This window comes from Maniola jurtina, chromosome 25 (genome assembly GCF_905333055.1).
Source record: "Maniola jurtina chromosome 25, ilManJurt1.1, whole genome shotgun sequence".
In the NCBI taxonomy this organism is placed as follows: domain Eukaryota; kingdom Metazoa; phylum Arthropoda; class Insecta; order Lepidoptera; family Nymphalidae; genus Maniola; species Maniola jurtina.
The window spans coordinates 1,160,885-1,187,371 of NC_060053.1; the positions used below are offsets into that span (position 1 = coordinate 1,160,885).

Below are 26,487 nucleotides of genomic sequence, written 5' to 3' on the forward strand. Positions count from 1 at the left end.
CAGATACACAGATACACAGATATACAGATACACAGATACACACGTCAAACTTATAACACCACTCTTTTTGGGTCGGGGGTTAAAAACTTCTGTTTCAGTAAAATCTACGTATGTCATATAGATTTCCGTGAGTGTTTAATTGCAGTAGGTATGAACCTACACCGTACATGTACGTGCATACAAGAATGCTGAGGTGTGCTAAATCAGATTGCATCATGTATTGCGACATCGTATGATGATCGGACGATGTTACACGCGATGCAGATTAGGTGGTTTTCTTTTATAGGTTAACTAGACTCTAGCTAGAGGATGCCCGCGACTTCGCACGATCCATATAGGTTCGTACCTATCGGGATTCGTAGGTACGAAGACCTAACCTCCCGACGAGGTTAGGTCTTCGAACAATAGGTTAGGTTTTGGTTTGGGTTAGGTTAGGTTTTGGTCAGGTTTGGATTAGGTTAGGTTTGGGTTTGTGTTAGGTTAGGTTTTGGTCTGCTAGCGAGTCCCACATCCCGGAAGCAGCGTGGTATCTGCTCTGCTTCCGGGAGGGAAGCGTAAAAGCATTTCCCAGCGATAAAAACAAAAAGGTTAGGCTTTGGTCAGGTTTGTGTTAGGTTTGTTTTAGGTTAAGTTCTGGTCAGGTTTGTGTGAGGTTAGGTTTGGGTTTGTGTTAGGTTAGGTTTTGGTCAGGTTTGTGTTAGGTTAGGTTTTTGTTAGGTTAGGTTATCGTGCAAAATGTCGGGAAAAATACCCCGAGTACGGAACCCTCGGTGCGCGAGTCTGACTCGCACTTGGCCGGTTTTATAATATTGGATAAGATCCGTAGGAGAACTAGAGTAACCGACATAGCTCAACGGGTTGCGAAGCTGGAGGTGGCGATGGGCTGGCGACCTCGCACTGGAAAGAGCAGCGTTGGAAGACTTGTAGTTTAGGCTGTGCGTTGATCGATTAGACAGTCAGTCAGTCAGGGCAAGTCTTTTTATACTCAAGACTAGCCCACGACTTCATCCGTGTGGACTACACAAATTTCGAACTCATATTTTACCTACGTTTTTTAACCCCCGACCCAAAAAGAGGGGTGTTATAAGTTTGACGTGTGTATCTGTGTATCTGTGTATCTGTCTGTGGCATCGTAGTGCCTAAACGAATGAACCGATTTTAATTTACTTTTTTTTTTGAAAGATGGCTTGATCGAGGGTGTTCTTAGCTATAATCCAAAAAAATTGGTTCAGCCGTTTAAAAGTTATCAGCTATTTTCTAGTTTTCTTGTAGAAAAGAAGGTTAGATAACCCTTAGGTTCATAATATTCAAGTGTCAATTGACAAATGTCAAGCTGTCAAGATGGACGTTGCCTAGATATACATAATTATTTATTTGAAAATGATTTGTCGGGGGTGTTGAAAATTTTTAATTTAAATCCTTTCTTAGCGGATGTCTGCATGACGTCTTTCAGCCCGATTCGTCGTAGTTTGAGATGTGCGTTGATAGATCAGTCAGTAAATAACCTCTTCCTTTTATATACTTACCTACTTATGTATTATATTTTGCTCTTAGGTTTTAATATTTCTATAGGTTTAAACTTTGAGGAACATCAGTCAACACCATAAATTAAGCATATGTCACACTAATATTATAAAGGCGAAAGTTTGTATGTGTGTGTGTGTGTGTGTATGTGTGTGTATGTTTGTTACTCCTTCACGCAAAAACTACTGGACGGATTTGGCTGAAATTCGGAATGGAGATAGATAATATCCTGGATTAGCACATAGGCTACTTTTTATCCCGGAAAACCAAAGAGTTCCCACGGGATTTCGAAAAACCTAAATCCACGTGGACGAAGTCACGGGCGTCTGCTAGTATTAAATAAAAGTCTAACCAGGTGTGCGCCTGCCAAATAATTATACCATCAAAATTTTTTATGCTCTCTTAAACAGAAAAAAAATCCTTAGGGTCAGTCATTAAATTAAAAATGCTTCTAATCATCGACTAAGAAATTTATGTGTTTTCCTTGCATATCAAATTCAAACTCTATTGTTATGTAAATAAAGTATATTTTAAGTTTCAGTTTAAAGTTGTTACATTGTTAGCTTAATGGTCCTAGTAAGAACTTAACGAAATAAACCTAGTGATTATATAGAGGGCTTCGAAATTATCTCTGGTGATGTGCTACATTACAAGTTATCGATAAAAAATAATTAAAATTAGTAACAGTTGAAAGTTGAAACAAAAAGGTAGGATAGACAGACAAATAGGATAAACAAATTGGTAGAATAGGATTGTCAATTGCTGAATTTGCAATACAATGATGTAGTGGTGATAATTAATTACACGTAAACTTGAAACTCAAGCTCCGATAATGATGCCGCTAACATTGGTCAGCGACTGGGTGGATTGTTTTATAGGGTTCCGTAGCTCCTGAGAAAAACAAGGAACCCTTATAGTATCACTTTGTTGTCTGTCTGTCTGTCAAGGTCCGTCAAGGAAATCAAAACTTATAGGCTACTTCCCGTTGACTTGATTGTTGAGAATCATGAAATTCAGGTAGCATTCTATTATAGCACTATAGTTTACTTTTTTTAGTGTTGTAATAATTTTTTTGTAAGTAACTTATCTTTGTAAAAATTGTGTTTACTTATAAATGGCCTCTATACTTTGTAATTAATATTAATTACAAATAAATCGTACTTATTCTAAACATATGTTTAGAATAAGTACTATTTTTAATGTATAAGCGTAAGGGAACCTAATAAATAAATATAAATAAAATAAAATAAAAACAGCATAAGTAAAGTATCGACAAAAAATCAGTACAATACCGAACATCACTTCTCTCCACGTTCCTAAGCAATTATAGATAAATCTTCTCTTCAAACAATTCTCTACAGTTTCTGTGTATCGATTAAATTAAATAGTAATTATTCCAATAGTTATTTTCCTAAAACAAAGAAAATATCTTTGTTCCGTCGTCATTTTATTGGAAATTCTAATTTCTTTGGAGTAAAAGAGCCCACACAAGAAATAATAGGCATGCCTTAATTACGTTTCTAAATTTATCAAAGTTATATAAAAAGATTCTCGCAACCTTATAATGCTTAAAATAACGATATTAATTGAGTATTATAATTTAATTAAGTCTTAATTTTCAAATGGTTAATATTATTAATTAACCAAGGAACTAGGAAATCAGCTTACCAGATATTCAAACTCAAATCATTTATTCAAATTGGGTGGGTACCATTGTATACTTTTTGACTGTCAATAATAATTATGGAATAAATAAAGATAATGATATAATTGTGATAATAATTAATTGTGTAAAGTTAAAACTAAAGCAACAAGAGTTAAATAAGGAATATTTGATATTTCGACAGTCATTTTATTTCTTTGTTTTTGTTTTTTAACGCCCGACCCAAAAAGAGGGGTATTATAAGTCTGACGTGTATATCTATGTATCTGTATGTGGCATCGTAGCTCCTAAACTAATAAGCCGATTTTAATTTAGTTTTTTTTATTTGAAAGGTGGCTTGATCGAGAGTGTTCTTAGCTATAATCTAAGAAAATCATTCCAGCCATTTGAAAGTTTTCTAGTTACTGTAACCTTCACTTGTCAGGGGTGTTATAAATTTTTAATTTACAATTCTATATTGAAAAATCTCTTGACTTATTCTTGAGTTTTAATATCATGGGTTTACTTCGCGATTGAAAATTTAAACCCTTATAATTTTATTAAGTAAGTTATATGTATGTATTAAATTTAAAAAAAATTGTAAAGAATTAGCTGAAGCCAGTCTAACTCTACCATATCTTGTCATAGTTAATAGCTATCAAAAAAATTGAGCTGTTCGTCGATATATCAGTCAGTTAGTCAGTATTGTTACCTTGGTCTAGATTGAATGTCGCTTGCTAGAATAGGTGCTTATTCACTCTTGCTTTGGAGGTATTCAAGTTTATAATTACTTAGCAGAAAATACGACGTTTTAAAGTTCACACAGGTTCACACATATAAATGACTAGCTGATGCCCGCAGCTTCGCCCGCGTGGATTGGTCAGATCCCCTGCAGCATCAGGATTGAGGAGTTGGACTCCAAATTTTTTAGGAAACAATATCGCAAGGTTCCTCTATCGATTAAAAAAGAAATGACGCAAATCGGTTCAGTAATCTCGGAGATTTCGGTGTACATAGGTAGAAAAACACAACTCCCTTTTTGAAAGTCGGTTAAAAAAGTAGCCTATGTTACACCCTGGTCAATTCTCTACTTGTCTTTGAAAATCCCGTCAAAATCGGTTCAGCCGTTCCCAAGATTAGCCTTTTCAAACAGACAGACAGACAGACAGACAAAAATTTTAAAAACGTGTGATTCAGTTATAGTATCGTTCAAATAACCATATGACCTTAATATGCGGTAGCTATTTCGATATTACAGACAGACACTCCAATTTTATTTATTAGTATAGATTAGTATAGATAATCGAAATACGCCTTTAATATTTTTTTAGATGATAGGTATCTTGTTAAAAAAAATGTATCGCTGACTTGAATTGATTATGACACTTGTCAACTTTTTTACATGTATTACAAGAAAGAGTTAGCGAATGAGTCAATTCTAAATAAAAAAACGGCCAAGTGCGAGTCGGACTCGCTCACGAAGGGTTCCGTATACCGTCGTTTATGTACAGGAACTGCCTCCTTAACACTTTTTTTTGTGATGTAACCACAAAATCATAGTTTTAAGATTTTTTTCCTTTACTTGTGCTATAAGACCTGCTATAAAACATGATTCTAGGTCATCGGCAAGTACTCTACAGGTTTTCTTGGCAGACACGACAGACGGACAGACGCAAGGACAGGCGTACAGACAAATAAACTGACAGACAGACAGACAGGCAGGCAGACAGACAGACAGACTACAAAGTGATCCTATAAGGGATCCGTTTTTCCTTTTGAGGTACGGAACTCTTAAAACATTGCGAATAACAAAAAAGGCGGCAAAAACGAGACAGCAGGTGTGTCCCGAAGGACGAGTGTCGATGAAAGTCGTTTTGGCGATATTAAAAAGTTAGAGATACCCAAACGTGATATAGAAACCTTTCTGCTATCCTATTTCTACAACTCGTACCTACTTAGTTAGAAAATTAAAAAAACACGACTGCCCTACCAAGAGACGTATTAAAAATACTTTTCTTACATATTTTCTGGCGGGAGGTTTCGGCCGTGACCAGTTACCAACCTACCGCATAAGCCTGCCGCCAAGCGATTTAGCGTTCCGGTACGATGCCGTGTAGAAACCAAAGGAATACCTATAGGTTTAATGAAACCATACCCCTTCTAGGTTAACCCACTTCCATCTTAGACTGCATCATCACTTACCACCAGGTGAGATTGCAGTCAAGGGCTAACTTGTATCTGAATAATTTTTTTTTTGAAAATGACACCATAGAGTCACCTTATTGATTTTTAGGCAGTTTCATTTGGGATGATAAATTGTGAGGATTCTAACGGGCCCATACATCCAAATCTGAAGTTATGGTAGGATATCTCCTATTAAGTTTGGATTAGTATAGAGTATAGACCATTTGCTTTGTGTAAAGCAAGTCTTAAATTGACTCTAGAATTTAATTTTAAACAAAATTCCAGTTAAATTTTACATTCATTCCCTGCACTTTCTACAAGTAGGTAGGTACTTACTTAGAGTTACTGTTTTATGTTAAGCTTGTTTTTGTTTGACAAATTTTTTAGTACTCAATTCACGGAACCCATATTCACATAAAACTTATTACATTTAAACTTTTATGACAGTGGTCCAGCGCGATTTTTTTGCATATGTTATTGAACAACTTTAATCCTTAATGGTGGAAGTCTTAAAGGTGGTTTTCATTTAACAAATAGTATTAACCATTGGACTGTTCAAAAAAAAAAGTTGAAAAGCATTTCTTTCGAGCGTTAATTCATTTCTTGCAAAAAAACTACCAAAAAGAACTACAAAAAGTTCTGTGGTGTAATATGACGTAAGCCTTTTAAACTGGTTTCGATTTGACCTTCTCTTTTCGAATATTTTGGTATTTACATACAGAGTTAAAAGTATGTCTGTTTGCAACAAAGAATTTGTAAAGATACCTTAAAACATTGTTTAGGGTTGCGTACCCGGAGAGTGCCAACGGGACCCTAAACAAAATATCTTTCAATATGTAAAGAGAAATAAATCATAAATAGACCTAATTAGAATAATAACAAGTGTAAATTAAAAATTTTCAACACCCCCGACAAATCATTTTCAAATAAATAATTATGTATATCTAGGCAACGTCCATCTTGACAGCTTGACATTTGTCAATTGACACTTGAATATTATGAACCTAAGGGTTATCTAACCTTCTTTTCTACAAGAAAACTAGAAAATAGCTGATAACTTTTAAACGGCTGAACCAATTTTCTTGGATTATAGCTAAGAACACTCTCGATCAAGCTACCTTTCAAACAAAAAAAAGTAAATTAAAATCGGTTCATTCGTTTAGGCGCTACGATGCCACAGACAGATACACAGATACACAGACACACAGATACACACGTCAAACTTATAACACCCCTCTTTTTGGGTCGGGGGTTAAAAATACCGAAATAAAGACGTTAGATCATCTCATAGAAATTCCTATCAAATTTATCCCAAGGCAAGGCACCTTCTATCTTCTATCCACCTTGTATCAAAATCCATACTAATATTATAAATGCGAAAGTGTGTCTGTCTGTCTGTCTGTCTGCTACCTTTTCACGGCCCAACAGTTGAACCGATGCTGACTGGTACAGAGTTAGCTTATATCTCGGACATAGGCTACTTTTTATCCCAGAAAATCAAAGAGTTCCCACGGGATTCCTAAAAACCCATCCGCTTAACCGATTTGTATGAAATTTGGTACCGAGGTAGCTTGCGTCCCTGTAATTGACATAGGCAACTTTTTATCCCGGTCAATCAAACAGTTCTCACGGGATCTTTAAAAACCTAAATCTTTTTTTTTTTTTCAATTTTGATTGTAAGCTATGGCAAGGCTTATACCTACTATGGTCTATGGGTAAAAGTATTTTTCATAAGTAAGAGTATATTTCCGGATTTTTTCAATGAAGTACCATATGTGGTTATAATTTCTTCGTCTACCTATCCAATCAGGTGATTGAAACGTCCCCGATCGATTAATCGATCGATATCGATGTTGTAATGTTTTTAAAACTTTTTTAATCATTCGAGCTTTCCGCATTGTAGTATAGTTAGTGTATGGATGTTCGTGATGTTTTGTATGGATGGAAAATGTTCGACCGAAGTTCCAGGATTCGAATATAACTCCATTACCTTGATATTGACCCTCTTTTTACTTTTTTTGCGGTAACCCGACACCGGCCGACTCAAAAACCGCTTCAGACACTATGAGCAACACGCATGAGAGAAGACCAGCGTGTCGAAAAAACTGCATCAATCATTATTACAATCGCAATCGTTATGATTAGCTGAATTTACCGATTTTTGCAACAATCCATTGTATCCAATAGTAAGCGAGTGTCGGCCAATCAGAGGTGATTGCGATCGTCACACTGTAGCTGTCATTTTACCGCAATTGAGCTGCTGGTCAACTTTATCTCAATTATCGCGGTTGGCTGAATTTATGGCATTCCTACTTCTTTAATTCATTACAGCCAATAGTGAGAGAGAGAAAGAGTCGGTCAATCAGTGGTGATTTATAATAATCACACTTTTTATTATTTGTTGTTATAGCGGCAACACATTCTGTGAAAATTTCTATTCTGTACCTTTTACAGTTCACAAGATATAGCCCACTGACAGTCAGACGGATAGACGGACTCTTAGTAATAGGATTGCATTGGCATCCTTCGGGCACGGAACTCTAAAAATAACAAAGAAACAAGGGGGAAATAAGCACTACAATATAGCAAAAGTGAGAAAAACAGCAATTCAGTAAATAACTTATGCAAACTTCAATCTTTTTTTTAACCCAGTGATCCAGTAGGTAATTTGGCAAAAATTAAGGTCCCAATGTCGCCTCTCACAGAAGCTTTGCATTGCTTTATGGAGCATCGCAACGAGAAAAAAAGCTTCGATGATGTAACGAAATATGACGTCATTTCCGACATTTTTGCTAAGCGATAATCCTTTTTACCGTGAACGTTTTTTGTGTCATTTTTTACTTACGAAATAAGTAATGAGTGTAATTTTTTACGAAAAAAAACTTTTTGCCTTTTTAGGTGAGTCATCTTTTACTTAGTGAAGGGAAGTGGTATTGGATATGGTAAAATCAGCTTTGCATGTGTGTATGTTTGCTGCCGGCTGCGTTTGTTGTGCGCTCTTCTCAGCCTTGGGCGCGTTTGGAACCCTCGTAGCTTTAGTTTTAAGTTTACGTAAGTAATTGATTACCACCACTATTATAATCTTCTTCCAAATCAAACAATTCGGACCATCAAAATCGGCTCAGCCGTTTGAAAGTTATCAGCTCTTTTCTAGTTACTGTAACCTTCACTTGTCGGGGGTGTTATAAATTTTTAATTTACACTTGCTTATGTAGATTTTGCAGCGATATAAATGTAAGGTTTTGTAAATCAAATAGGATTCCATAAAAGGCAATACATGCAATAGAAAGTGCAAAAGGCTTATTTATTAATCCAATGACGTAAATGCACCCAGCATGGCAACGCGGCGAACTGGGTCACTTGTGCATTCGTGGCGGCGCTTTGCATTTGCGTCAGAGGAGGCTTCTTATACAGTCACTTAACAAACTGGGGGTTTAGGAGGGACTTTTCTTTATTTACTACTAGAGGATGCCAGCGACTTCGTCCGCGTGGATTTAGGTTTTTAAAGATCCCGCGGAAACTGTTTGATTTTCCGGGATAAAAAGTTGCCTATGTCAATTACAGAGACGCAAGCTACCGCGGTACCTTTCATATAAATCGGTTAAGCGGATGAGTTTTTGGGAATCCCGTGGGAACTCCTCGATTATCTGGGATAAAAAGTAACTTATGTCCGTCCCCGGGATATAAGCTAACCCTGTACCAAATTTCGTAAGAATCGGTTAAACTGTTGGACCGTGAAAAGGTAGCAGACAGACAGACACACTTTCGCATTTATAATATTAAGCATGTATAGATAGGCGAACGCTTGACCGCGATCACACCTGATGGGAAGTGATGATGTGGCCTAAGATGGTACGCGTTTACCTAGAAGTTGCCTATTCACTTCTTATACTTTCACAATTTCGGATTATTAACTTTTCGAAGTTCATAATCCGAATTGATGTACGTTTGAAAAAATTAGAGTATCCCTTGCTAAAATATCGTTAAATACAAGTGTAAATTAAAAATTTATAACACCCCCGACGTATTTGAGTTTTGCAAAACATCATTTTCAAATAAATAATTATGTATTTAGGCAACGTCCATCTTGACAGCTTAACATTTGTCAATTGACATAATATTATGAACCTAACGGTTATCTAACCTTCTTTTCTACAAGAAAACTAGAAAAGAGCTGATAACTCTTAAACGGCTGAACCAATTTTTTTAGATCATAGCTAAGAACACTCTCGATCAAGCCACCTTTCAAACAAAAAAAACTAAATTAAAATCGGTTCATTCGTTTAGGCGCTACGATGCCACAGACAGATACACAGATACACAGATACACAGATACACAGATACACAGATACACAGATACACAGATACACAGACACACAGATTCACACGTCAAACTTATAACACCCCTCTTTTTGGGTCGGGGGTTAAAAAATAGAAATAAAATGTGTATTTGAATTTCGATTTTTTTCTAGTAGTCCTAAGTCCAAACTCAGCGTGTTATCAGTTTATCATAGAATACAATTAACACACATGAGGCTCCGTTATCACTGAGTGATAAGGATTGTTTAAGCAGGTGAAACTGTACAGTGTGTACACAGACTTGGAATATCTAATGACGACCTTCCTGGCAAAGTGGTAAGCGCTTTGGTCTTATTAGTTGGAGGTCTAGGGTTCGATTTCCGGCAGGGGTTTTTTTAAAAGACTATTAGTCATGCTAATCATGACTAGTTCTACCCTTCCCCCTCCAATTAAGCGTAAAGCTTGTGCCAGAAGTGGGTACGGCAATAGTGCAACGAGTAGGGTTTGAACCGCCGACCTTTCGGAATTCAGTGCGCTCCTCAACTGTTGAGCTATCGAGGTTCTTGGAATATTATATTTGGAGGTTTGGAATTATATAATTTCTAAATCTCTGGTCTGGTCTGGTGGAAGGCTTCGGCCGTGGCTAGTTACCACTCTACCGGCAAAGCCGTGCCACCAGGTGATTTAGCGCTCCGGTTGGTGTAGAAACCAAAGGGGTATCAATCGATCAGCCTATTTGCGTCCACTGCTGGACATAGGCCTTCCCAAGAGCGCGCCACCACACACGATCCTCCGCCTTCTTCATCCAGTCACTTTTCACTATCTTCTTAAGGTCGTCAGTCCAGCGGGTTGGAGGTCGTCCTACACTGCGCTTGCTGATACGCGGTCTCTACTCCAGAACACGTCTGCCCCAGCGGCTATCAGTTCTGCGGCAGACGTGGCCTGCCCACCGCCACTTCAGCTGACTAATTTGTGGAGCTATGTCGGTCAATCTGGTTCTCCTACGGATTTCCTCGTTACGTATTTTGTCCCTCAGAGAGATCCCCAACATAGCCCGCTCAATAGAACGCTGAGCGACTTTAAATGGACAAGGCCAACTATCAGTGTCCACGTTTCAGCGTCATACGTCATCACAGGTAGGACACACTCATTGAAGACCTTAGTCTTAATGGCGGGGCACATGCCATTAATTAGGCTATTCATTGAGAGCAGACAGCAACGTCAGTGGCGTACGTGTCGAGCATCATGCAACATGTAGTATCCAGCCATTTGTAACAAAGTAACTAGTCATCGCAACAGTTCAAGACCATTATGAAACTTGTAATAAAACGGCATCACCTACACGGGCAGGCGTCAAATTTTACCAACATTTGACGCTAGGAAATTGACGTCGATTCAGGATCAAAGCCCAGAGTTCACTCTATCATCGCTCTCTGCATCAAATTCCTTATTAGGTGATGCCTGCTACATCGTTCGCGTGGATTTCATCATCCGATAGATGGAAAGGCCTTTACAGCTGTGGACGCATACGGGCTGATGGAATGAAATGGGCCGCCACTAAAGCATTCAATATAATCATCATCTTGATCAACCCATCGCTGCCCCACTACTGAGAACAGGTCTCCTCTCAGAATGAGAAGGGTTTGGCCATAGTCAGCCACGATGGCCAAATGCGGATTGGCAGACCTAACATCTTTGAGATCATCATGGAAAACTTTCAAGGATGCAGGTTTCCTCACGATGTTTTCACATAACTCCCAAGTTAGAGTGCCTACTAAGGTTGATCTATAGAGCGCACTTTGACTTTGCTTAGACTTAAGTGTCAGTTAAAACGAGACAGATTTATACCAGCGGCATTACGCCGTCTCGTTTTAACAGTGCCTATAAGTTTCAGCCTTAGAGTAAGTTAGGGGTGCGTGCCGGGATCGAACCCCCAGCCCCAACCTGCCGAATATAGAAGGCGGACGCCATAACCACTAGTCTGTCACGGCTTGTTACATGGATGTTGCATGATGCAACCTCCGCCACTGACGTTGCAGTCAATGAAGACCTAATTAATGGTATGTGCCTCCCATTAAAGCATTAGTTAGCGAGAATACAGTGTTTCCCATAAGATAGGATTACTCAGCCGGTAGCTACAAGGAAAATTTTTACCTTTACTAAAGACTAGCCGATGCCCGCGACTTCGCCCGCGTGAATTTAAGTTTTTTGAAATCCCGTAGGAACTCTTTGATTTTCCGGGATAAAAAGTAGCCTATGTGCTAATCCAGGATATTATCTATCTCCATTCTGAATTTCAGCCAAATCCGTCCAGTGGTTTTTGCGTGAAGGAGTAACAAACATACACACACACACACACACACACACACACACACACACACACACACACACACATACAAACTTTCGCCTTTATAATATTAGTGTGATTAGTGTCGATACCGTCGGTCCCGGTTATTATCACTAACATCTGATAAGAACTGTAAATTAACCTTAGAGTCAAAATTTCGTTCTCTTAGATGGGTTGTATGCGAAAGGATCTAGGAACCCACCGCATTATTATCCCAAGAGAACTCCTACCATTATAGGATTAATAATAATTAATAAATATATAATTAATGTTAATTTCAGAGCCTGGATAGCTCAACGGTTGAGGAGTGGACTGAATTCCGAAAGGACGGCGGTTCAAACCCCACCCGTTGCACTACTGTCGTACCCACTCCTGGCAAAAGCTTCACGCTTAATTGGAGGGTAAAGGGGAGTATTAGTCATGATTAGCATCACACTAATATTATAAAGGAGAAAGTTTGTATGTGTGTGTGTGTGTGTGTGTGTGTATGTTTGTTACTTCTTCACGCAAAATCTACTGGACAGATTGGGCTGAAATTTAGAATGGAGATAGATTATACCCTGGATTAGTACATAGACTACTTTTTATCCCGGAAAATCAAAGAGTTCCCACGGGAATTTTAAAAACCTACATCCACGCGAACGAAGTCGCGGGTATCAGCTAGTGGCTAATATTCCTTAAAAAAATGACAAAACCCTCAGTAATGAGGAATACAACTATAAAGAGAAAGATTAGCAACCCGCCCGGCTTTGCATGGGTAAGTAGCTTCAAATAGTATTTATACGAAAACGAATACGAATGAGTGCATATAAATGTCCTTTTTACAAAGTTGCAATGTTCCTTAACGCATGCGCTGTGATGCAACGCTTCAAAGTCCATCGAATGATCGCAGGCACTCCAATCTAGTGTCGCCATGCAGTCTCTTGGAGAGCATTTATTGCACTTGCATTGCACAGAGTGCACCCACCACAGAGACATCGATTAAAGTCGTTCAAAACCGGCCAAGTGCGAGTCAGACCCAAATAGAATAGATTTTTATTCAAATAGACTTTTACAAGTGCTTTTGAGTCGTCAAATAATTTACCACTGGTTCGGAATGCCGTTCCTACCGAGAAGAACCAGCAAGACACTCGGCGGTTGCTCTTTCCAATTCTTCAATTTACAAAAGTTAAAAACCGGTCAAGTGCGAGTCAGATTCGCACACGAATGATTCCGTACCATCGTACAAGAGATAACAAACGGCTTTATCTAAAACTCTGCAAGTTACTAATGGTCTGCGCCATGTATATGTGATTTAGTGAATTAAATTTTTCGTGAACACATTTCTTTTGTAACATAACCACAAATTCACGGTTTTCGGATTTATTCCTTTACTTGTGCTATAAGACCTACCTATCTGCCAAATTTCATGATTCTAGGTCAACGGGAAGTACCCTATAGGTTTTCTTGACAGACATGACAGACGGACAGACGTACAGACAGACAGACAGACAGGTAGACAACAAAGTGATCCTATAAAGTTCCGTTTTTCCTTTTGAGGTACGGAACCCTAAAAACAGCGTACAAAGTGGCCTATGTTCACATAGGCTACTTTTTATAACGGAAAATTGCAGAGTTCCCACGGGATATTTAAAAACCTAAACGCGAACCTCATCTAAATTGTAAGTGATTAAATTATAGTAAATATAAAATACAACATTACATTATAGATGAAATAATTTAATCCTTGAAATCAATTCGGTCCATTCAATGAATGATTCAATGTCAAAGAATTTTAATGAAATTCGCAACGCCATATTTGATACGGTCTGGTCTGTGGTTGGTACTCATTATATAATATCAACGATGTAAACGTGAATACAACGAATATTAATATTTAGGTAAATATTAAAAGTAAAAAAAAAAGAAAAAAATCACTATCATTTTTCGAATGATATCGTAAATGATAAAAGAATAATTCATAATCGTGGGTATGTCGTGGGGATTATGAATGACTGCCATATTTTAATCGAATAATTGGTGGGGTATTGTTGTCCATAGGAGTGAGTGAGACAGAATAGAGCTTCGCTTCTGTCAATTGTGTAATCCTAGGACTAGGAAAAGTCATATTTCAAAAAAAAAAAACTCAAAACTCACTTATTCAAAGTTTGTTTGTTTTTGTTTGAAAAATGTCTTTATTATCAAATATTAAATATATACACAGTTTATGTCCCGGTAACACACACAGGATAAACACAAAATAATAAATCAAACACAGTTTTGCAGGCTATACACGCCCCTTTCAAACTTACCAATATCATAGTAACACTCCATTCACATCATAAATACATCACAATAGGTTAAAAAACTAAATATGCAAACCTTAGTACACGGTTAACACTTGTTATTCAAAGTAAATACTATTGTACACCTATTGATGGTCAGTATTGTTAGATTTGTAAGATGATAGTATTAGTGGTGATAATTAATTACGTAAACTTAAAGCAAGCTACGAGGGTTCCAAATGCGCCCAGGTCTGAGAAGAGCCTACAACAAACTCAGTCCGGTGCTACTCGTCGCCCCTTTATTCAACTTAACTTCGCTTTATTCAGGGTTGCTTGGTCATCAGACTATCACACTAATAAGGTGAAAGTTTGTGTGTATGTGTGTGTGTGTGTGTGTGTGTGTATGATTGTTACTCCTTCACGCTAAAAGTACTGGACAGATTGGGTTGAAATTTAGAATGGAGATAGATTATACCCTGGATTAGCACATAGGGTACTTTTTATCCCGGAAAATCAAAGAGTTCCCACGGGATTTTTAAAAAACCTCCACGCGAACGAAGTCGCGGGCATCAGCTAGTAGGTCATAAGTCGAGTAGATTAAGCTGAATGAAGGGGTGACGGAGCGAGTTAGCTCGCAGAACTGCCGTCTCTGGGGCACATTGCTCTATGTGCGTGATTGGCAACTACACGCCGCTCGGTGGTCCTATTGATTAGCGCAAATTGCTTTTATTGGTTGCTCATTGCGCGGCAACTGGCCACTGACATTGGCTAAGGGCGCAGGGCTGCTGATCCCGCTACTGTTAAGCTGAATGAAGGAGCGACGGAGCGAGTTAGCTCGCAGAGCTGCTGATTCCGAAACTGTTAAGTTGAGAAAGAAAGAAAAGCGTTTATTTCTTAAATTGTGCCTAACTTCACATCTTATAATCAACTAGCCTCGATAGCTCAACGGTTGAGGAGCGGACTGAATTACGAAATGTCGGCGGTTCAAACCCCACCCGTTGCACTATTGTCGTACCCACTCCTGGCACAAGCTTTACGCTTAATTGGAGGGGAAAGGGGAATATTAGTCATGATAAGCATGGCTAATATTTTCACAAAAAAAATTGCTAAGAGTTGGTTTTCTCGGAAGAACCATGAGCATTAAAGCCAACAAGCCAATTTCCAAAAATTCTGAAATACGTCATTTTTCATTTTTTGTCCGACATCCCAAATATATCAATTTCTGCCCAATAAAGAATTCCCACGCGATTTTTAAAAACTCACACGTTTAAACCATTTTGATGAAGTTTGTTAAAAGTATAGAGATAAGTCGCATCCTGGAAAAGACTTGGGATACTTTTTATCACAGAAAATCAATGAGATTTTTTTTAAAAACCTAAATCCACGTGGATGAAGTCGCGGGCATCATTAGCTAGTTTGGTCTAAATCAAGCAAGGATAAGAGTAGGACCCTCAGCAATTACCTAACGCAGAGAGCTATATTATAAGCACTAACCAACAATGAATCTGCTAAAATTCTGGCAAAATCCAGTTAGAATAAGATTTCAAGAGGTCATTCGTAATCGGTCATCGGTTAAACACGAGTCAAACTAGCACATGAAGGGTTCCGCAGTCCACACCATAGTACAAGAAATGATGCTATCTTATTTTCATGCCGGCCATTTCAAATTTCGATTACTTATTGTTGTGGCAATAGAAATATCTACCTACGCATTCTGTGATTTCAACTGTCTATCCATTAGGTACAGTTCACGAGATATAGCCCGCTGACAGACAGACGGACGAATGAATGGACATAGAGCTTATAGTAATAGGGTCTCGTTGACACTCTTTGGGTACGGAACCCTAAAAATGGTAACCATAGCAACGAAGATAAGTGATCAAGTGCGTGTCAGAGCACGAATAAAGTAGGGTTCCGTAGTCACGCTAGTTGCTAAAATCTTTAGTGTTCCTTATTTCGTTAAAGGTTTTTATTGTTCTAAAAAATGGCTAAAAACCTTATTTTAATGATTTTAAAATATATTTAACGGGGTAACTCAAGACGGTCAACCAATTTTGATTCTTTATTCTGTATTTTTTCATAATTTAAATGTGCCATAGCTGTAACATTGGCATATTGCTAAAAGCTGTATCACACAGACAGACAGACGATCAAAGGACTGGGTTAAAGGAAGTTTAAAAAATCTATTAAAAGTATGCTCCTGAAAAAAGCTTATTATACAATCGAAGATTATGTAAATGACAAAAAAGCTTGGATTTGATGCGCTCCAGCAATACACGGCGCTGCAATTGCTTGTATACAGTATGGCATATTATTGTAAATTGTACATTTGAAAAGAGCAACCGCCGAGTTTCTTGCTGGTTCTTCTCGGTAGGAACAGCATTCCGAACCAGTGGTAGATTATTTTGACGATTCAAAAGCACTTGTAAAAGTTTAATTGAATAAAATAATTTGAATTTGAATTTTAAGTGTTTCTTGTTTCATAACGGGACCCTAATAAAAGAAATTCGTCATCTAATGCGTATGTAACATATTATATATGTCGGGGACATATACTGCGTCACAGTGACGCAACGCTGAATCAATTGATAACATATTGACGTATCATCTCTGTAATCCATACTGAGACGGATGATACGCCCCTACTTCGATCGGGTGGCCTTATCAATCAATCAAACCTTATCTATTCAGTGATCAAACCAGAAGTTGGCATGTATATATTTTACTAAAGTAGGTATATGGTATGTATATATTAAGTAGGTATCTATAGTTTTTTTATATTTTCAATTAATAATCCATACCTACTAATATTATAAATGCGAAAATGTGTCTGTCTGTCTGTCTGCTAGCTTTTCACGCCAATTTTGATGAAACGCTAAAAACTATTCAAATTCAAATTCAAATTATTTTTATTCAATTAAACTTTTACAAATGCTTTTGAATCGTCAAAATAATCATATTATAATAAATATTGAACAGATTTGGCTGAAATTCGGAATAGAAATAGATCATACCCTGGATTATCACATGGGCTACTTTTATCTCGGAAAATCAAAGAGTTCCCACGGGATTCTTAAAGGCCTATCCGTTTAACCGATTTGTATGTATGGTACAAAGGTATTCGTAGCTTGCATCCCGGAACTTGACATAGGCAACTTTTTATCCCGGAAAATAAAACTGTTCCCACGGGATCTTCAAAACCTAAATCCACGCCAATGAAGTCGCGGGCATCCTCTACTTCATAATACATAATATCTTATCCCTTAGGGATATGACTAACTCCCGGGAGATGACAGGGCTCTCTCCGTCACTCCATACAAACGTAGTTCCAATTTCAAAGAGCGAAGCCCGATTCGCACTTGACTGGTTTTTAATTTTGTAATTTATAGAGTAGCCCTTGGCTGCAGCACATCTGCTGGCAAGTGATGAGGCAGCCTGGAATGGAGCCCGCTTGCCCAGAAGATACTTACCTAGTACCTACCTATACCTAAAAAATTAAAACTGGAGGTAAAATCTGAAGCCGGAAGAGCGTTTCATATCCTAGCGATTCGAATTAGAAACGAGGAAGCAAATCGCTTCGTAGTAAGTAGCTGTACATATCCGTGGAATTTTGTACGTGTGCAGAGCTTGACGATGCCATGTTGGGGTACGATAGCAGCTTTATTTTGCTAACGGAACCATAAAATTCTTGGTTAAAATATCAAAAACATTATAGGACCAGAATTTCAATTCTTAGTTGGTAATTCGGTAATAAAAACATTCAATGGACGGTCAACTTGAAATCCGAGTGAAATCTTTTAACAGGGTTCTCTCCGTCACTCGCTTCATACAATTGTAGTTCCAACTTCATTTGAATATTAAGCAACCAAAGTCCATGAAATTTTGCAGACATATTCTAGAAACTAATATCTGTGCCTATGGTGTTTTAGATTTTTCTAAAAATATGTAGTTTTAAAATTACAGGGGCTCAAAGATTTGTATGTGAATTTTTAAGACCGCGTAACTTTGAAACCGAATATTTTAATACAAATCTGGAAAACTACAGGCATAGATATTAGTTTCTAGAATATGTCTGCAAAGTTTCATGGACTTTGGTTGCTTAATATTCAAATGAAATTTGAACTACGATTGTATGGAGTAAGTGACGGAGAGACCTCAGTTAAAACGACAATCAACTACTGCATTTCACAAAAAAAATCTAGCTACTAAATACTGAGCATAGTTTATGAAATGTAACGACAGACCGAACTGATCGACTTTTTTCTTCACGAAAATACTCTACGGGTAGGATAGATAAGACTGCAGACAAATAAACAGTATAATGACAGAGATTATTGTAAGTTTCTTGGTCTAGTGGGAGGCTTCGGCCGTGGCTAGTTACCACCCTACCAGCAAACCCGTGCCGACAAGAAATGCCGTATAGAAACCAAAGGAGTATGAGTTTATTAAACACTGCCATACCCCTTTCAGGTTAGCCCGTTTCCATCTTAGACTGCATCATCACTTACCACCAGGTTGCAGTCAAGGGCTAACTTGTATCTGAATAAAAAAAATCTAGACATCTAGGTATCTAGAAGTCAGTATCAGTATTGTAGAAGTGTGATAGTGAACAAGATTTATTATAACAGCTGCTTCCCCATCCGGCATCGTGGCCTTGCGCATAACAAGGAGGTACATAGCAACTAACAACTACTAACCTATAATGTCATAAAAAACCGGCCAAGTGCGAGTCAGACTCGCGCACTGAGGGTTCCATACTCGGGTATTTTTTCCAACATTTTGCACGATAAATTAAAAATTATTATGCTTAAAAATTTCATGATTCTAGGTCAACTGGAAGTACCCTATAGGTTTCTTGACAGACACGACGGACAGACAGACAGACAACAAAGTGATCCTATAAGGGTTCCGTTTTTCCTTTTGAGGTACGGAACCCTAAAAATAGGTATAGGTACCTATATAGTATACACCATAGAATCGTTATCCATACATTTATACAAATAAATAAAAATAAAATTGAATGTCTGTTTGTACTTAATATCCCAATTAGTCAATCCAGTTCAGTGAAATGATCTCATTGAAATGTCGTTTTAACATCTGCCGGGAGTTAGTCATATCCCTGAGGGATATGGTCAACTCGCTGCCATGCATTTATGCCATTTCGCGACATACCTATACAGTATACATTTAGTAAAAATCGGTCACGAACGAGTCGGACTCGCACACAAAGGGTTCCTTACCAACGTATACAAGAAATAACACTTTGTTTTCCTTTAAATTTTCATGGGGGCAATTTTGATTTTTCATTGATCAAAACGGCTGCCATGAAGATTTTTGATCAAAATTTCAACTCTCTACCTATTACGGTTTACGAGATGCAGCCCGCTGACAGGCAGATGGACGAACGGACGGACAGCTAAGGCTTAGTTGGTACTATTCGGGTACGGAACCCTAAAAAGAACACAAACCGGCCAAGTACAAGTCACGATTCTTTCCGACATTTTGTGCACTTTATCTCAAAAACTATTATGCATTAAAATAAATAAAAATAATGTACTTACAGGTAAAGCCCTTTCATATAATACCCCATTTGGTATAGTTATCTTTCTTTGAAAATTGAAAATACATAACGTTTTAATTTTTTTTTGTGATGTAACCACAAATTCATGGATTTCGGATTTTTTCCTTTACTTGTGATATAAGACCTGCCTTTCATGATTCTGGTCAACGGGAAGTACCATATAGGTTTTCTTGCCAGACACGACAGACGGATCGACAGACAGACAACAAAGTGATCCTAAGGGTCCGTTTTTCCTTTTACGGAAAAGAGAATACCCCAAAAGTGAACAGGGAAGCACTTATATGTAGGGAATTTTACAATGACCCATGGCAGAGGGAGAGGCTTGAGGTAGGTGCATAGTAGGTACTTATAACTGATATCTAATCTAGGTAGGTAGGTGTCTAATAACGTAACGCAAGTAATTCTGCAGGTCACAGCACGTTCGAAAATCACATGATCTTTTCGCTTAGTCGCTGAATTCCAGTTAGGTATGTGGTTCCAAGAACCTAACACATATTAACTGTGGCCTACTTTGTCAGTTGTCACTTACGTACAGGTCTCTACCTACATTTATACTTACTTAAGTAATACTAGATGATGCCCGCGACTTCGTCCGCGTGCCTCATTCGTACCTCAAAAGGAAAAACGGAACTCTTATATTACACTTTGTTGTCTGTCTGTCTATCTGTCTGTCTGCCTGTCCGTGTGACCGTCTGTCCGTGTCTGTCAAGAAAACCTATAGGGTACTTCCCGTTGACCTAGAATCATGTGATTTGGCAGGTAGGTAAGTCTTGTACTAGTAGCATAATAAGTAAAGGAAAAATCCGAAAACGGTCAAAAAATTAAAATGTGTCCGAAAATTCAAAGTAAATAACTATACCAAGTGGGGTATCATCTGAAAGGGCTTTATCTGTACATTCTAAAACAGATTTTTATTTATTTTTAAGCTTAATAGTCCTTTTCGTCAATTTTTGTTTTAGTCAATTTTTTTGCGTACAAAATATAGTCTTTGTCACCCGGACCTTTCCAATTAAGCAATTGACACCTCATTCATCAATATCGGCCCAGTAGTTTAGGCGCTATGGTGGAACACACAAAATCTGGATACAAACATACATACATTATATACATACAATACATACATAGACTGCTAAAATCATAACCCTCCCGTTTGACTTGCCGTAGTCGGGTAAGAAATAGGTATTATCGCCGATTTGGCACGCGTTGCATTCATTCATATCAAGAAAAAAAATAGCCACGATATTTATTTATGCCTATTTTGCATTACATGCATTACTATTTACTATGGCTCTAATTTACCAATACTACGTATAAGCAATTGCTTAGAGGACAATATTTCACAACGCATAATTATAAATTACAAGTGTAAATTAAAAATTTGAAGGTTATAGTAACTAGAAAAGAGCTGATAACTTTCAAATGGCTGAACCGATTTTCTTGGATTATAGCTAAGAACACTCTCGATTAAGCCACCTTTGACACAAAAAAAAACTAAATTAAAATCGGTAGTTTAGGAGCTACGATGCCACAGACAGATACACAGATACACATGTTAAACTTATAACACCCCTCTTTTTGGGCCGGGGGTTACTAAAAATACTCTACCTTTTCTTTTAGGTACTACAAAGTACACAAATATTTAAACAACTGAATTTAGATTTTATGAATACTATAAAAAATATGATAACCTCTTTTATATTATTTGTATTAGAAATCTGGGAGAGTGGTTTATTAATAAATAAAATACTGTTATTCTTAAATAGAAATCGTTGGTTATTCTGTAAATTACGAATTAAAATTCAGATCACGTGCTCGAAGAGATGTTTATATTTTGCAAATCACTGATTTTAATTTGTAACCATTGATACACATTAGTAGATAAGCAAAGATATCAAAGATGATAAAAAATATATACATGTACTTGAAACCCAGCGGAATAAAAAAGCACCGATAAAAAGGTACTTTTCGAAAATAACGAAAAGGCTAACTTATTTATTACATTTCAAAAGTAGGTACTTGGCCAAGTCAAAGTCAAAGTCAAAATCATTTACCAAATTACTTTTGTACTCCTTTTGATGGTCAGAATTGTTATATTTGTATGATAAAATTATTACGTACTTAAAACTAAAGCTACGAAGGCTCCAAACGCGCCCAAGTCTGAGAAGAGCCCACAACAAACTCAGCCGGGTATTCATTTTTTTATTATCACCACTTTACAAAATCACTTATACTTATCACGACTATCAAAGCTGTTTAGCAACTCATTCCCAAGCTTACGTATCATTTAAATAATCTTATATGACTATATATTAATTTGTAAAAGTTTACTTGAATAAAATATTTCTATTCCATTCTAAAAATGGAGAACTCTCAGGCATGCCAAGTTTTCTCACGATGTTTCTTGCTTGAAAAGTTAGAGGTGCGTGTCTAGGATCGAACCCCGAACATCCCAAATAGAAGGCCAACGACTTCCACTAGGCTATCAACGCTCTCTGAGCGGTTACGCCCTACATCCGAATAAAAAAAAAAAACCGGCCAAGTGCGAGTCAGACTCGCGCACTGAGGGTTCCGTACTCGGGTATTTTTCCGACATTTCCAATTAAAACAGATTTTTATTTATTTTTAAGCAAATAAAAATTTGTTTTAGAGCCCTTTCATATGATACCCCACTTGGTATAGTTATCTTACTTTGAAAATTAAAACACTTTTAATTATTTTTTTAATGATATAACCACAAATTCGCGGTTTTCAGATTTATTGTGCTATAAGACCTACCTACCTACCAAATTTCATGATTCTATGTCAACGGGAAGGTTAGGAAGGAACCAAAAAAAATCTATAGGGTAACCTTCCCTAGGTTACCCTATAGATTTTTTTGACAGACACGACGGACGGACGGACGGACGGATGGATGGACAGACAGACAGACAGACAACAAAGTGATCCTATAAGGGTTCCGTTTTTCCTTTTGAGGTACGGAACCCTAAAAAACGATTTACTAAATCACATATAGATGGCACAGTCCATCGTTAACTTGCAGTGTTCTACATAAACGTGATACCTTGTACGATGGTACGGAACCCTTCGTGTGCTAGTCCGACTCGCACTTGACCGGCTCTATATATTATATCCTACGTGAATGATAAGGCCCATGTCGGGTCTACAGCTTTACTAGTTCACTCTGGCTTTACTAAATAGATTCTATGCAAGGCCATGACTGCACTCAGGGTTGACACCAACTACTCACACTGTATTTGTGTATGACAGTTATATTATTATTACTAGATATCCATACTTTATTATTTACTAGAGGTTGCCCGCGACTTTGTCCGTGTGGATTAAGGTTTTGGAAATCCCGTGGGATCTGTTTGGTTTTCCGGGATAAGAAGTTGTCTATGTCAAAACATGGACGCAAGCTACCTCGGTACCAAAATTCATACAAATCTGTTGAGCGGATGGGTCTTTAGGAATCCCGTGGGAACTTTTTGATTTTCCGGGATAAAAAGTAGCCTATGTCCGTCCCCGGGATATAAGCTAACTCTGTACCGAATATCATCAGAATCCGTTAATCAGTTGGGCCGTGAAAAGGTAGCAGACAGACAGACACACTATCGCATTTATAATATTAAGTATGTATAGATTTAGTTTTTTCACTTTATTTCCTTTACTACTTTATATACTTTATTAACTTTACTAGAGGATGCCCGCGGCTACGCGTGGAATTCGGTTTTTTTAATACCCGTAGGAACTTTTGATTTTCCGGGATAAAACATAGCCCATGTCCTTCCTCGGGATGAATCCCAAGTCTATACCTTTCATTAAAATCGGTTCAGCGGTTGGGCCGTGAAAAAGTAGCAGACAGACTGACGGACGGACGGACGGACGGACGGACGGACAGACTGACAGACAGACAGATAGAGAGACTTTCGCATTTATAATATTAGTATGGATGGCTTAATATTATAAATGCGAAATTGTGTCTATCTATCTGTCTATCTATGAAAATCGGTCAGTGAAACATCAAATAAAAAATCGGTTGGAACTACTGTGTGACAACCCTAGCCTAAAACTATAAAGGTCGTTGCCCGTTTGACTGTAGGAATGAGTTCAAGGCCGCGCTTGACTGCCACGCCTTTAACGAGCCGTTAATTGAGGAAAGAATTGAGTGACCTTAGGTGTTGCTACAATTCGTTACTTCGTTCCAAGCGCTGATAGCCTAGTGGTTAAGAGGTCGACCTTCTATTCGGCAGGTCGGGTGTTTGACCTCGTACCTCTTACTTTGTTTTTAATTCAGATACAAATTAGCTCCTGACTATAATCTCACCTGGTGGTAAGTGATGATGTAGTCTAACATGGAAGCGGGCCTGGAAGGGGAATGGCAGTTTCATTAAACTCATACCCTTTTGGTTTCTACACGGCATCGTACTGGAACGCTAAATCGCTTGGCGGCACGGCTTTGTCGTGCCGCCAAGCGATGGTAACTAGCCACGGCCAAAGCCTCCCACCAGACCCGACCAGTGACTTAGAAAATATAAAATTCCAACCCTGCCGGGAATCGAACCCGGGACCTCCCACTAATAAGACCACAGCGTTTGAGGGAGCGCGGCGTCAGGGAGGCCGTCAAATATCACTAGCTTTAACGTTGATGGAAATATGGTGAGGAAATCTTCATAAAGCTCTCGGCGACATATTAAGTCTGCCGATCCATACTTGGCCAGCGTGGTGGAATATGGCCTACATCCTTCGTATTCTGAGACACGCCTTGAGTAAAGAATTCAGTGACCTTAGGTATTGCTACAATTCGTTACTTCGTTCCAAACGCTGATAGCCTAGTGGTTAAGATGTCCGCGTCAAATAAGAAAGGTCGGAGGTTCTATCCCAGGCACGCATTTTGAACTTTTCGGAGCTATGTGAGTTTAAAGCAATTAAATACCTAGGTATCACTTGCTGGTTTACTTAAGCGTGGTAGACTACTGCCTAAATACCTACCCTTCTCGAACGAGAACGCCATTTGGGATCCTCAACCCCACTTCATGAAGCCCTCGGCAACCTGGGCGGTCTACTTGGCTTCTGGAGCGAGCTTGGATGGCTGGAGTGAAGACTTCGGCGGGAGGAGCAACGCATGCACAACAGACAGAAACGTTTAACTGCAGAAACCAACCCAGAGAGAAGAAAGAAAGAAGACCTACCCTTCTCTGTCTGAGAGGACACCCGTGCTCAGTAGTGAGTCGGCAATACCATACACTACACATACCACCACCATACAACATGGGATGATGTAGAGTTTTTTTACAGGACTTCAAAGCTTTCATGAAAATTTTCGTTTGTATGGGCCGCGCTAAAGGGACTCCTCTTCAAGATTTGGACAAACAAAACGCGTGACGGAGACGTGTCCAATTTGACTCTTATAAATTATACAATGTACTTTAATATAAGTAGGTAGGTTTATAATAATATGTTTGTATATTTTTCTTGAAGGTAGGTATAGGTAGGTACCTATTATATGTAAGTAGTAATGTAGGTACCTACGTAAGTAGGTAGGTTATTTTCAAATCAAAGAGTTCCAACGGTATTTTTATCTAAATCCCCACGTGGGCAGAGACAATACACACACATAGACTTTCGCATAATTATAATTCTAGAAAGGATATCTGTACATATTATGTAATAGTTAAGTACATAAGGTAGCAGTTACTGAATAATAACAATAACACCTCAAATCATCAAAATCGGCTCAGCAGTTTAGGCGCTACGGTGGAAAACACATAAATACAAACCTACATAGGCACATACATACATACATAGACAGACTGCTAAAATAATAACCCTTCCTTTTACCTTGGCCGTGGTAGTCGGGTAAAAAAAGAGGCGCCAACCTTATCTAGGTAAGTATATCTAATATTTTGTACAGTTACTTACATTGCAGATACCTATTAGATAGGTATTACACCCATTATGAAATCAAACCGATAGAAGATTAAAAAATGATTCACGTGGATGTACCTAGGTACTCTACCATCTGATTTCATTAAACTATAACAATGTACCTTTACAATTTACAATACTTAGAAGGTTAAAGCTTATTTAAACACTATTTAAACGTTTTGTATAAATAAATATAGACAGGTTTATTTTACATTATTTAGTGAACAAATGAACCAATAGTAAAATTTTCACTTTTAGTAGAAAACAAAACACACAAAAACGGATCTTATTACAATACAATAAATCCGAAATTAGCATTACCATCGACTTACCTATTAATAAAACTCCTTCAAACTCGATGCACCCAGTTAGGTTCTTTACAAAGTTTACTTTATAGCAAAAAACAAATAATATTCTATTTTGGACACATTTAACATATTTTTCTTTTAGAGAGAAGTTTGTCCTAAAACGCACCACGTGGTCACAGAGTATATCAACACAGAACGCGCGAAAGTTACTTAAAAAAAAAAAAAACAAGATGGCGGTAAGTTTGAAAATCGAACGCGGGGTGTGCCGGTAAAGAAAATAGTGACGCGTACACTCCAAAAACTAAGGATATCGATAAAATTATTTATTTAAATTTCGATGAATAAAAAATAGACGTCTATAATTCGCGGGCGCGCAAAAACGAATGCGTCGTCATGGCCTGACCGGGAAGGTA

General features: G+C 37.9%; 1 protein-coding gene and 1 long non-coding RNA gene across 2 annotated transcripts in view; one reads left to right on the top strand and one right to left on the bottom strand.

Annotated features, from left to right (window-relative positions):
- Positions 1-26,477, bottom strand: part of LOC123878078 (neural/ectodermal development factor IMP-L2-like) — an 82,963-nt gene extending 56,486 nt beyond the window's left edge. Inside the window, exon 1 of the mRNA XM_045925142.1 lies at positions 26,099-26,477. The gene's annotated coding sequence lies outside the window, so the exon portion shown is untranslated. The remainder of the gene's footprint in view (positions 1-26,098) is intronic.
- On the top strand, positions 504-20,631 carry LOC123878089. Its single transcript, XR_006798745.1, has 4 exons — positions 504-598; positions 675-706; positions 6,733-6,739; positions 20,621-20,631. It is a non-coding gene; the product is annotated as an uncharacterized LOC123878089 (long non-coding RNA).
- Positions 26,478-26,487: the final 10 nt, after the last annotated feature.